The following is a 13,828-nucleotide window of genomic DNA, read 5'->3' as shown; positions in this document are numbered from 1 at the left end:
TGGGGAGATGGGTTTGGGAGGTAAAAGTTCATGTCTTTTTTCTCCTTGGGGCAGCTCCTGTTGCTAGCATCAGCTGAGCCTCTCTCCAGCCTGATGCCTGTTCTGATTGTTGCAGCAAAACAACTGATGGCAGACAGAAGACACTGACGCTTGCAGAGATGTGACTTTTTCCAGTGCCAGCTGGGAGTGGGAGTCAGAAGAAAAACTCGTGAAAGCACAACTCCATTGGAAGATTGCCTTCCTTTTCATTGCGTAAAGAAGCTCTAGATCCACTTGTGAATTGTCAGTTGTTCATTAAGGATGGGAGGTTCTCTTTCATGATTTTTTTCATGTGCTTTGGAAGTGGATGAGGCTCTTGTTCATTCACAAACTCCAGACCAAAATGCCTTTGGAAGATGGCCCATGTGGCAGTTTTTGCCCAGCCATGGTACTTGTGGATATAAGAAAGCAAGGGCAATGGTATTTGCAGCCAAAACCCAGCAAAGCTTGGCTCAGCCAAAACATCCTGGGGAGATAGAGGCCTCCAGCTGTTCCTAGAAATCAGCAGAGTTCCAGCCAAATGGTTGTATAGCACTAAGTGCAATCTCTTTCCCTGGATCAGATCTTTGCTCAGCTGAAGAAGCAGAAAGATCAACAAGGAGCTCCCAAAGGCCCATCACATCATTTTGATTTTGCTCATCTTGTGTAAGTTTGCAACTAAACATGTGCTTGCAGTTGAGCTAATGAGAGAAAAAAAAAGTAAATAGAGGCTTTATGGTAGGGCCATGATATTCCACAAGAGGAATCACTGGTGTGCATTTCATTGGACCTCTCTAAATCCTATAAAAGTATTGCAGCTCTGATTTAAAATAGACCAATATGAACCAACTTGGAGAGACAGAGACTAAAATGGCTTATGGGTTTTTTTTTAAGAGTGAGAAAAACTACCCAAAAGGTGTTGTTTTGTGACATTTTAAAATATACTACCTGAAAATTAAATCAAGGGTTTAAAACACAGTGTTTAGGTATATGAATAATTAAAACCACAAAAATGTGCAGATATGAATGCATGTTTTCATAAAAATCATGAAATTATAGACAAAAAATCACATGCCCTGAACTACAATACAAAGGCAGGTAGAACTGTACTTGAATGATCTCTTTTTAGATTGCTGGAGTTTTTTCCTTGTGAAGAGGAGCTAGGGTATTGCTGAAGAAAAGTGGCACCAGCAGGACGGGGCAGCGTGCCGTGCTCCGTGCAGAGGCTGCCAGGGGCTGCCCAAAGAGCGCCCTGCTGCAGCCAGAGCCCTCCTGGCCTGGGGCCCGGGAGCAAAGGGCCAGGGCAGCCACCTCCTCCTCGTCCTGACGCTGCCACTGCTCCCTGCTGCTGCTGCTGAGGGAAAGAGAAGACTCTCCTAAGGCCCCATGAACGAATGCACTTACACAGCCCTGGGGATGCCAGTGAAGGAAACCATGTGTCACATAATGCATGTGTGACCAGAGTCACCAAACACCACCTAAACATGGAATTGTTGCACCTCTCTAGGACAGGCAGAAATTTAAAGAATTAACTGGGGAGTTGAGGGCAGAAGAGGCTGGAGGAGGGAAGCAACTCTGAGGGGAAAAAAAACCACCATATCTGGAGGGGAAAACATCTCTGCCTGCTCAGAATTGGTCGAGGGAACATGTCTTAAATCCTCTCCAGAAAGGGATGCTTTAGGTGAGCTTTGCACCTCCAACTGCCTTGGACCAGAGCCAGGAAGATTCAATTATGTAAATGATAGATAGATAGATAGATAGATAGATAGATAGATAGATAGATTTCATTACTGAAATCTCTCTTTACTGTCCTCTCTGTTGCTACAGATATCAGAACTTGGTAGCAGTGCCACACTCAACTACAATCCTGAGATTGCTCTCCTGTTGCTTCAAAAAAGCACACTCTTGGGGAATGTGGAGCATGTAGGTCCTTACAGAAAGGGATCAGACCCAGAGCATTGCACTGGGAATTGCACTCTTTGTGCATGTGTGCTCAGGCAAGTTCTTCTCTTGGACTCGACCACACTGGTGGAGCTAAACTGGCTGGAATCAGAAATGCAGCCCAGCCCCTTCCAGCTCCTGTGACCTCTGAGGAGCAGCTGGAATGCAAGGGCGTTGACCTCCTGCTCAATTCCCAAACACAACACACACTGATTCCCTGGGCTGCAAAAAGGCATGGGCACTACTAAGCTCAAAGTGATGTATAAGGCCATACTGGCTGGCCTGGAACCACAACAGTTCCTTCTGCACCAAGGTCCCTGCACAGAATGATGTGTTCTCATGCAAAACTTCTGCATTCTTCAGAAGTGATACCTTGGAAATTAAAATTCTAGCAGACCCAGTCCCAGTGCTATAAAAGGGCAGAAAATAATGATGAAAAGAACTTCAGCTGGGAGAAGAAGAAAATGAACAGCCTCTTCCTCCAAGCAAACAAACAAACAAACAAACAAACAAAAATATATATACCCAAGAAAAAAAAAGGGGGAAAAGTCATTTCCAAAAGTGGCTCAAATATTTGGATGCACTGAGGAGATGCTGAAGGCCCCTCACGAGGCTCCTGCTCCTGTTGTCCAAGCTAAAGCTTTCTCATCCTCACAAAACAAGCCCCCTTCACAAACTTCTCAACATCCCTAGGATACTTTAACCCCCTATCCCACCGCCTAAGTATAACCAACTTCCTCAAAGGAGGACAGAACATCGCATCACACCTAATTGACCTCTCCTGATACAAAATAGTAGGTCCAGAGAGGCTAGCCAGCCTACAACTTACAGCAACCAAAACTGCCACCACCTCCACTCAGGCCTAATCAAAGCTTACTTAGGATCATTCGCCTTATCCATTCTCATCATCCTCGTAGCCACATACAGAAATAACCAATGGCCCTCAACCTTCGTAAAAACCACCAAATCCTCAAAATCATCAACAACGCCCTAATCGACCATCAAACATCTCAACATGATGAAACTTTGGGTCTCTAGTAGGCGTTTGCTTAATTACTCAACTCGTCACAGGTCTTCTGCTAGCTATGCACTACACAGCAGATACCCATCTAGCCTTCTCCTCTGTCGCTCACATATGCCGAGACGTACAATTCGGCTGACTCATCTGCAACCTCCACGCAAACGGAGCCTCCTTCTTCTTCATCTGCATCTACCCACACATCGGCTGAGGACTCTACTACGGCTTATACCTAAACAAAGAAACTTGAAACATTGGAGTCATCCTCCTCCTAACCCTCATAGCAACCGCCTTCGTAGGATACATCCTACCATGAGGCCAAATATCATTCTGAGGAGCTACTGTAATCACAAACCTATTGTCAGCCATCCCTTACATCGGGCAAACACTAGTCAAATGAGCCTGAGGAGGGTTCTCTGTCGACAACCCCACACTGACCCGATTCTTCGCTCTCCACTACCTCCTTCCCTTCATCATCGTAGGCCTTACTCTCGTCCATCTCACCTTTCTCCACGAAACAGCCTCAAACAACCTGCTAGGCATTCCCACAGACTGTGACAAGATCCCCTTCCACCCATACTACACCATCAAAGACATCCTAGGATTCGTACTAATGCTCTTCCTACTCATCTCACTAGCCCTATTCTCCCCCAGCCTCCTAGGTGACCCAGAAAACTTCACCCCAGCCAACCCGCTAGTCACCCCTCCTCACATCAAACCCGAGTGATATTTCCTATTTGCTTACGCCATCCTCTGATCCACCCCAAACAAACTAGGAGGCGTACTAGCTCTAGCCGCCTCAATCCTGGTCGTATTCCTCACCCCACTACTACATACATCAAAACTATGATCAATACCCTTCTGCCCCCTATCACAAATCCTATTCTGAACCCTAGTCGCCAATGTCCTCATCCTAACCTGAGTAGGCAGCCAGCCAGTAGGACACCTCTTCATCATCATTGGCCAACTAGCCTCATTCACATACTTCACAATCATTCTAATTCTATTCCCTCTGATTGAGGCAATTGTCAGTGGGCTGTTGCACACTCACAGGAGCCTTGCTTTTTCCACTGTGTGAGCACAGCCTGCAAACTTGCAGGGCAGTGTTAAAATGATTGAGTGAATTGCTCCTTTGCTTTTCTCTGCCTATGGCATTACTTATGGTGCCTATTTTATGACACATTTCACAAGTAAGTAGATGTTTCCTCTCTACTTAGGTTAGGGTGTATCCTTACCTGGCTTTTGTATGTCTTCCTGCTCTTTCTTAGTGACTGAGTTTCTGATTTTGAAACAGAAAGAGCATTAGGATGCCACTGGTTTGGTAAAGCTGCTGTCAAGGCGTTCAGCTAAAAAGGGGGTGTCTGTAGCCACAGGGGCAGCTAGGTATATACATGCAAGTATCCGCGCTCCAGTGTAGGTGCCCTGGACACCCCAGTCAGGCAGATAGGAGTGGGCTCTGGCACTCAGGGCTTCCGTGCACCAAGGCAACCTTCTGATGTCACTACGAGAAGGTGGCAACCTTTAAGTTTTTAAAGGTTTATTAAACCTTAAGAAAAGACTGTAAAAGGAAAGATTGCAGCACTGGGAAGTCTCCATAATTAGCAGCCACATGCTCATCTACAAAAGGGATACTCTGCTTTTTTACCTTTAGCCCCTCCCAATGTTTTGTCAGTCAATTCTTTCTCTGCCGTCCAGTGGTGGAGATTACTTTCTTGCATCTTGATTGGAGGTCAATTTTTGTTACACCCCGCCTGCTGGTCACAAGCCAGCCCTCCCCAAATGCCCTGACTACCAAGACTGTTACAAGGGGGATAAGAAAGAGGACTATGGGAGGACATATTACAATAACAGCACTTTACATTTGAACATAATATCTCTCCACATAATATCTATCTCTTAATTGTGAGAGCCAACTATTACATTACTCACCTATAATGCACAGAAGCAGGAGAGAAGGCACTGGCTTGGCATAACAGCTGAAATAATTGCTAACAAATCTCCCCACATATTTGCACCTTTATTGGACATGGCCAGGACTCCTGTGGATGTACATCTCTGCCTTTCTTCCCCTTTGGAAGCAGTCAAACTGGCAACTCGTGGGGAAACCAAGGGCTTTGTGGGGGCTGCATTGCTCTGCACACACCCAGGCCACCCGTGGAACAGAGCTTTGGTGCCTAAAAAGATCAACCAGAGGAAAACAGCTGGAGGAGGTTTCATTTGGACCTTTCTTAGTCGCTAACAGAAGTTGTCAAAATGAAAGTGACCAAGCAAGGCCTGATCCCTGCTGCCAGCTCAGGGTTAGAAAGGAGGCATTACTTGATTTCAGTGCTGGGTGCACAGGGAATCACTTCCCTAAGCCCTGCACACCCAGCAATCTCACCTAGTAGTTTGTATCCATGGAACTAAGACATATTCAATACTTCGCTGAAACTTACTGGCTAAACATTACCTCCAATTTTTTGACATATTTCAGTCACTTCTCAGAATTTATTGACATCAGAGTAGGAGTGTCCTGTGGCTCCCTGCTGGTCATTGTCACAGGTTCAGGTGACCCATGCACAAAATAACCCAGGACAAAACTGGGCTTGCAAAGCAAATTCATTCCATTAGTTGCAGTAGCATATAATACATACTGACCTCTGGATTCCCAAAAATCCACTGAACAGGAGAAGGAGTTGGAGCGTGGTGCTCGGCAGCAGGGGCAGGTAGGCAGTGCACTTCCAGGACATCCCCTGGATCAAAACGCTGTGCATCTCGTCCTTCTCAACCCTTCAGCCCAGAACTAGGCCTTGTATCTCCTGCTCAGGAGTGGAATTTTACAGCAGGAGTTAGAGCAGCAGCTCACACATGCCTGGCGTGTGAGATGAGGCCATGATGGCTCAGGATGACTCCATGACTCCCTGCCACCAAGGGCTGCATTGTGCATTGTTCTCCTTTCAAAGCTTGACTGCTCACCCATTGACCAATCCATTGTTTCTCTTTCAAGGGTCATGGTCCCACCTGCTAAACAAGACACTTTTCTTCATTGTCTTGTCAACCTGCTCAAACATGGATCAAATATGGCAAGGCCTGGGACATGACTCCAGTTCCTGACACAGTCATTTGGGAAATATTCCCATTCCTCAAACTCTCCTTTGGTGGTCAAGAGCCTCCTAAAACACTTTCTTCCTTTTGAATGCATTTCAGCTACCTTCTTAGCAGGACCACTCTCCTTATTCTCAAGGCCAAGATAGCCACTTGCACACAGTAAGCACTGCAGTGGGGGAATACATGGTTCAGCACTCCTGTTAAAGCTAAAGGAATTCAAAAGACTATGCCCTGTTTGTTAGACTAAATGCCTCTCCTTCCTATTCTGAGAATCAAACACCAGTGTTTCATCAATACGCCCTTGCAGGTGCTCTTGCTGAGTGAAGCCACATTGCTGTGTCAATAAAGCAGCCGGGACTCAGTTTCTTCATGCAGGAAAAGCCAATTCTTTATTCACATAACTCATTTTTATACTGTTTTCACAGACTTGTGTTCAACTTCAACTGGCTGGTAGTTTCCTTGCCACACAATTTATTGCTTAGAAGGTGTATTAGTGTGTACATGTTAAGACTCTCTCTTTTTAAGACTCACTGTTACTCAGGTGATTACATTTTTCTTTCGTGGATGCTCATGGGACAGGTTTCTTGTTTATTACAGATGCAAACAGTTTTCTTAGCACAATAGCTTGTGCTAACTGCACTCATGACTATTCCCATGGGAAGTTAGCTGGCTGCACGTAGAAGATGGAACAGGCCAGCTGGGAATTTACCACAGTGTGGTAAATAGGTATGATTCGTGCTGATAACAATTGAAACAAGAATCAATATTGATACAGTAATTAATATTTGTAAATATTAAAACAGGTAAAATTAGTAATGCCGAAGAAAAAGGGAGAGGAGGGGCACCATGCCCCCCCCCCCCCCCCGCAGATGTTCAGGAACAGGAGGAAAGCAAGAGATAATGGTTGCTAAAAATTAACAAAGAAGGAACTCTCTGGTTGTGTCCCAGGAAAATGCTAATTATAAGGGATTTATTGCCTTGATACTCTGTCGAAGGAAGGAGACCAGGACACCAGATGGTTCATCACAGGTCCAGTTTATTGAAGAAAGCATCAAACACTTATACAGCAAATAATAAGCTTATGAATATTCTGTAAGCCAAGCAATCTATTGGTTAAACTATACCATCAGCTCTTCCTCATTCCTTTGGGCCTACGTTCTCTACTTCTCACGTCTCGCTGTCCATTTCTTTATCATACTCAGCTAGGCCCAAGGACACGTTATCTTGCAGGTGCAAGATTTGGAATTAGCCACAGTCTTGTACTTTTCCATTCTCTAGTCAGCTAAATTTCCAACAGACACCTGCCTGCAAAAAGGCCTCGTCCCTAGTTAGGACATCTTTACCAAATTAATTCGGCTGTGTCCTCTCTCCTCAAGCCACTCTTTGACAAAACTCTCCACAATACTCAGATGTAGTAATTATGTTAGTTTTGGCTTACATTGTATTGGCTTGGTGTAACCCAAAGGTTAATTAAAGGACACAGAGGAGGACTACAAAATCTTCATCAGATGACCCCCAAAGACTTGTGCGACCACCAACCAAGTGGTGGCATATGGATGGTAAAGGTGATGATGAGGGTAGAGGTAGAAGTGTGAAGAATCGAAAATGGGAGGAGACGGCATTGACACATGGTATATAAGGATGAATATTCATTTGGCAAGCTTGTATGTGATGTGGCAAGGGTCCCAGAGGCCTGCACTCCGTACCCCGCAGTTATCTGTTGCTTATGCGCTATTATTAGAAACAAATTATCCCTTATTTTAATCAAATTCTATTCTATCCAATTTTATATTTTTATATTTTAAATATTCAATTAAAATTGCTACTACTTTTAATATTGTTTGGGGTTTTTTTTATGACGGGATAATTGGGCAAACATAACAATAGGTAGGCCTGATTTTATAAGGCCTTTCTTTTCTAATAACCCTACCTGTGTGCAACACATTATGACTTTCTTTCAGAAATTAATGAAGAAAACGCAAATTGCCTGCTGAAACCCTTCTGCCCCCTTCCAAATCAGTTCACTCCTCAAGCACAAGCCTCAGGCACATCCCTGATGTGCCTCTCTCCCAGCAGCTCAGAGCTGCATTGCACAGCGCTTGCTGTGTGCCACAGAGCACAAAGCAGGCTGGCCTGGTGGGCCTGAATATTTCTGCCAAACACTCTGCATCTCACACCTTTGCTCTGGCTCAGTGCAGAACTGCAGGGTTGCAGGTGCTTCCTCCCAGAGCTGCGTTAGGTGCTGGCTCCTGCAGTTGGGCCCTGCCAAGCTGTCCCGGCCTCACGCTGGCCTCGCTTCCCTGGCACAAGTGCAGGGCCTGAAGGAGCTGCCCTGTGCTCCAGCCTGCCGAGCAGCCCGGCTCCCTGCCCCAGTGCCCAGAGTGCTGCACACACTGCTGGCCTTTGCCAGGAGGTGCAGGGCAGCCGGCAGAAGAGGAGGAATCCTCAGGCAGCCCAGCGGCCTGCAGCTGCCCTTGGCCTTTCTCTGCTCCTGGGCACACTCCAGACGGCCATGGCCTCCAGGCCGGGCTGTGCCCAGCACGGCTGCGCTTCCCCTCGGCAGCAGCCAGCTGCCACCTGGGCTCTGAGAGCAGAGGATTCGCCCGCTCCCAGCAAGAGGCACCCAGGGCCCGGCTGCTGCCTCTTGCAGCTCCAAGGGCCTCCTTCCAGCCTGCCTCTGCTAGGGCTCAGGCTGCTCCGGCCTTTACCGGGGCTCTGCTGGGGCTCCAGCCTGGGCAAGGCCGGGCCCGCTCTCACCTCACAGGCGCTGACAGCTCTGCACCACAGGAGACCTTCCCGAGCACCCTCTCTGATCTTTCTGCTTTCTCACTTGAGCAAGGCTCTCCTCCAGCCAAAGAGATTATTGCATTTAGGGAGCCCCAATGCTCTCCAGTCACAGCTGAAGGCCTGCATCTGTATAAGATGTTTGGGCTGCCCCATTCTTCCTGTGCTTTTGCCTTCAAATGCCATTGCCCTTTCTGCCTAAAATAGAAGTACCAAAGATGGCCAAAAACAGACCAGTGGGCCATATTCCAAAGGCAGTGTGGTCTGGAGAGGATGAATGAAGAACATCCTTCCCCACTTTCACACCATGCCAAAGACACTGTTTCACTTTCCACCTTTAAGAAACAACAGACAATTCAGAAGGAATTCTCGAGTTTATTCGCAGAGTGAGAAGGAAGGGAATCTTCAAGGTGAGTTGTGGTTTCAGAAACTTTATTGATTTTCAATCCTACTCTGCAGTCCTATTAGACAATCCTACTCTAACCCTAACCCTTACCTTAACCCTAATCCTTATCCTTATCCTTATCCTTATCCTTATCCTTATCCTTATCCTTATCCTTATCCTTATCCTTATCCTTATCCTTATCCTCATCCTCATCTTAATCCTTATCCTTATCCTTATCCTTATCCTTATCCTTATCCTTATCCTTATCCTTATCCTTATCCTTATCCTTATCCTTATCCTTATCCTTATCCTTATCCTTAATCTAATCCTAATCCTAATCCTAATCCTACCCTACAATCCTACTCTAAACTGATTGAGGAATAAATGGTCCTGATGTGATTATCACATTCTTGTCTCCTTCCTCTTCTTCACTGAAACAATCAGTGGCACCAGGCTGGATGCAGGCTCAGCAAATCTTACAAATGGATGCTGCCCAAAGGGAAAAAAAACAGATCAACAAAAAACAATGAACCATGACTTTCCAAGCTCAGTGCTTCACAGGATTCCTCCTGCTCCTAGAAGGATGCAGGAAGAGGAACAATGGGACTGTCTACACCTCCATCTTTATGTGCAGACTTTGCCATCACAGGCAAACCTGGCCCAGAATCCCACTCATCCATTTATACAGGTGTCTTCATCTTGCTGAGATTTTAGCCCTGCCAGTGCTCTAGAAATGGTGCTTTTCTTCTTTTCAGGAAACTCCAAAGCCTCTCATTGGTCCCTCTCTTTGAAAGACAGGCACTGTGCTGATTGCCACAGGGACAGAAAGCAGTGTCTGCCTTTCCATGCCCTGCCCCTCATGTGCTGGATGGCACCTTCCTTCCCAGTAGGGCCAGCCCAGTGGCACTGGGCCCTGCAGTTCCCTCTCTGCCACACAACCTGGCAGTAACCCTGGCACAGTTCCCGTCTGCTTGAGCGTGCCAGGCAGCAGATGGGGCTGGGACAAGTCCCTCCCAGCTGTCCCTGTTTGCATGGCAGAAACCTCTGAGGGTGGGCTGGGGGGCACAAACCAGGGCCCCTCAGAGTGAGCCCCCCACAGCCCCTCCTGCCCACAGCCAAATCTCTGACCCCTAGGCTGGGACTGGCTTCCTTGGGTTCCTCCACCACCATTTCATGTCTCTGTACCCTGCATTGCTCTACTTCAATTCTTTTGCCATTACATAAAACTGAATACTCCACCAAATCACAAGAGAGGGCAACAGACACAGTCAGAGGACAGAGCACCTCTCCTCACAGGAAATGCAGAGGGAGCTGGAGTTATTCAGTTTTGTGAAGGACAGGCCCCAGGGAGACTTTATTGCCACTTTCCAAGACTTCACAGTGGCTTTGAAGAAAAAACAGGACATCTTTTTTAACAGGGCCAGTTACAATAGGATATGGACAAATCTTTTTAAACACTAAGGGCATCTTATCAGAGTAGGTCTAAGGAAGAACTTGTGTACTCAGAGCATGGTGCCACACTGGCACAGCTTGCCCCAAGAGCTTGTAGGTGCCCCATCCCTGCAACCATTCCGGCTCCGGTGGCAACGGGCTCTGAGCAACCCGATCTCTTTAAAGATGTCCCTGCTCATTGCAGGACACTTGCACCAGAGGACATTTACAGGGCCCTGCCAGCCCAGCCCAGTCTAGGATTCCTCACCATTTTCATTTGAAGAGCAGCAAGAGTGGAGGTGAGGAGGAAGGGGGCTCATCTGCTGCCTTGGGCTTGAGTGGAGGAGGAGCCCATCCCTCAGAGCCTGTTTCACCTGCAGCCCCTTCACATTTTACCTGCAGGAGCTCCTTGGCAGACCAGCGCTGCTCCTCGTCTGTCTGCAGGCAGCAGCTCAGGAAGTCACGCAGCAAAGCCGAGAGGAGCTTGGGCTGCCGCAGCTGTGGAGTCCCTACTGTGGCTATCAGGTATGTAGCCTGGAGAGAAAGGAGACACCAGGCTCCACCTCCTGCTTTCACATCTCTAAGGCTCTCCCAGATCCCTTTGTTTAACCTCTGTTCTTCAGTGGCAGTTTCTGCCCTGGCACAGACCCAGAGATGACTTTCCTTTACCAACCAAAAACCCAAACCCCGATGCAGCCACAGCTTTTCCACCATCCTGCAGATCTTGCCTTGGCAGCTGATTTCATTGCCTGACCTAGTTAGTGGGAACTACATCAGCAAAAGGACATTTGCTTCTCTGAGGATTCATGCCAGCTTGAGATGGTTTTTGGAAGAGGGACTTTGCTATACTAACTAATTTCAAGGGTTAGTACATGAAAGGCATCTCTGCAGTGCTAGTTGGTCCTTTAAGCGCACGTGCCCTAGAACAAAACTCATCAAGCTTTTTGTGCTGTTCTTGAAAACAATGGGAATTGGAAGAAAAGAAAGGAAATCCATCAGTTAATACCCAGGTAGGGAAACAAACATTGACAATCTCCTCTTCAACACAGACACATTAAGATGCCTGCACAAATGTATTGGGATGAAAATGCCTGCTTGGGCACACAGGAGCCACTTGCAGCTCTGTCTCTCAGCAGTCTGAAAATTTCAGCTTCCCATTTTTGCAGCCAAAGAAAAATTTTCTAGGTCAGAAGAAGGAGAGGTTCCATCCCTATGGACACCCTCTAGTCATTTGGCTGCTCAAGTCAATGCATTAATGGTAGGCCCATGCCAGAAAGTGCCAGGAAAGAAACAGGAGGTTTTGGCAGGCTCTCCACATCACCAGGCTCTGCCTTGGTGACGTGCAGAATGTTGCTTGGGCTAGGAGAGAAACACGGTCACTGAGTGTTTCAGCAGCACTGCACAAGAAGCAGAAGAGACTCTGTGCATTACACCCTCATGCCCATATTTTCCAGTGAGAGGAAACTGCACACAGGGTTAGGTTCCTCTCTAAAGACCACGGTTTTAGAAACTTTGTTGGGTTTGGGTTTCCTTCCTTCATTTCTGGAAAGATAACAACACTTTTAAGATGCTTTTTCCCTGTTATTAAGGCCATCTACACAGACAAAAGAACTGGAACCACTAACCCAAAGGAAAGTGTTGAGTGAGAATGGAGTTTGTTTGGAGTTTGTTTGCATGTGGTAAGGCTTGAGTTCCCCCACTGATGCAACCAAAAGCACAGCAGATGCTGATGTGTTGCAGGGACATTTGTAGGAGGGGACCTTGGTGGAAGTAGTTCCAGCAGATGGCAATGGGATTTTGTCCAGTGGCACACAGGACATGGGACAGGTGAGAAAGACCGTGGGATCAGTGAGTATTTGCTCCTTACTGTGCCAGAACTTTCGCCCAAGTAAGGAGGTTCTTGTTCTATCATTTCAATTCCCACAATTCCAAAAGACCATATGTCCACTGTCACCACTTCAGGCGCCATCCACCAAGGAGTCCCGGTTACCAAGCACCGTCTGCTCTGCTCAGGGGTGAGCTGAGTAGCGAGGCCAAAATCAGCTGAGGAGAAAACAAAATACTGGTTTTATCTGAATTCTGTGCAATTAGGAAAGCAAGCAAAAGAATTCCCCAGTAGAAGTTTGAAATTGCTCTGTTGAATCTCCTGGCATTGGCGACTTTAAAAATCCCCCCATGTTTTACACTGCCTCTAGCAGTGGCTTTTGTTCTTTGGAAACTTTAGACTTGTAACTCCCTCCCTCTGGAAGGGACCCACACAGAGCAAGGCCACTCTTGACTGCTTGTGGCTCCTTCTACCTCTGTGCACGTTGCAACTGTGCCCTCAGCTCGCAGCAGGGGTCCCTGCACTGCCACCAGCACCATTTTTGGGGAGCTGGCAGTCAGGCCAAGAAGCCCCACACCCACATCCCTGGAAAGCTGCACCTGACCAAGAATATACTGACCCAGTTTGACAGAACCGTCCGTTCTGAGAAGGATGTTGTCACTCTTCACGTCTCGATGGATCACATTGTTTGCATGAAGAAAATCCAGTCCTTGCAGGCACTGAGCGAGAAAACAGAAACAGAAGGGCAAAAATGAGTGATGTGATTTCATCACACAAGAAAGGAAACAAAGAATCTAAAAGATTCCCTCTCCAGGGGAATGGGGAGTAATGGCAGAACAGTCATGGCCACTGAGAGGAAGAGCTTGCTGCTCCAACAGTTGCAGAGCAGGACCTTTCTGAGGAAAGGCACGTCAGCTTTTGAAAGAGCAACAGCACCTGCTGTTGTAGGCTGTCCCCTGCCAACCAGCCAGGATGACTCCTGCTGCAGCGCATGTGCTCAGAAGCAAAGAGCATTCTGGCTGCACTCCTATCCTTTTTAGCTGAGCATTGAGAGAAACGAGCCTCTCTCTTCTTTCTTTGCTGTTTGTTTCAAATCCTGCCACCAGCACCTTTGCTTTTACAGGCAAGGAATGCAGTGAAGACAGACTCCAGGCAAACATTTAGAGAGGCAAGGTGGAGAACAGCAACTACAAATACAAGAGACAGAGCGAGAATACAACAGCAGGAGATAAGAGTACTGGCACTGAGTACAGGGAGTGCAGGGGCACTGGCAGGCCTTTCACTTGAGATGCTTTTACTTGCCCATAGCATACCAGCAACACAGAAACAAAGCTCGGCA

General features: G+C 47.1%; 1 pseudogene; it reads left to right on the top strand.

Annotated features, from left to right (window-relative positions):
* The first annotated feature begins 2,895 nt into the window (after positions 1–2,895).
* On the top strand, positions 2,896–4,013 carry LOC134420584 (cytochrome b-like; annotated as a pseudogene).
* Positions 4,014–13,828: the final 9,815 nt, after the last annotated feature.

The sequence above is a fragment of the Melospiza melodia genome, chromosome 7 (genome assembly GCF_035770615.1).
Source record: "Melospiza melodia melodia isolate bMelMel2 chromosome 7, bMelMel2.pri, whole genome shotgun sequence".
In the NCBI taxonomy this organism is placed as follows: domain Eukaryota; kingdom Metazoa; phylum Chordata; class Aves; order Passeriformes; family Passerellidae; genus Melospiza; species Melospiza melodia.
This window is presented reverse-complemented; position numbering and strand designations above follow the sequence as displayed.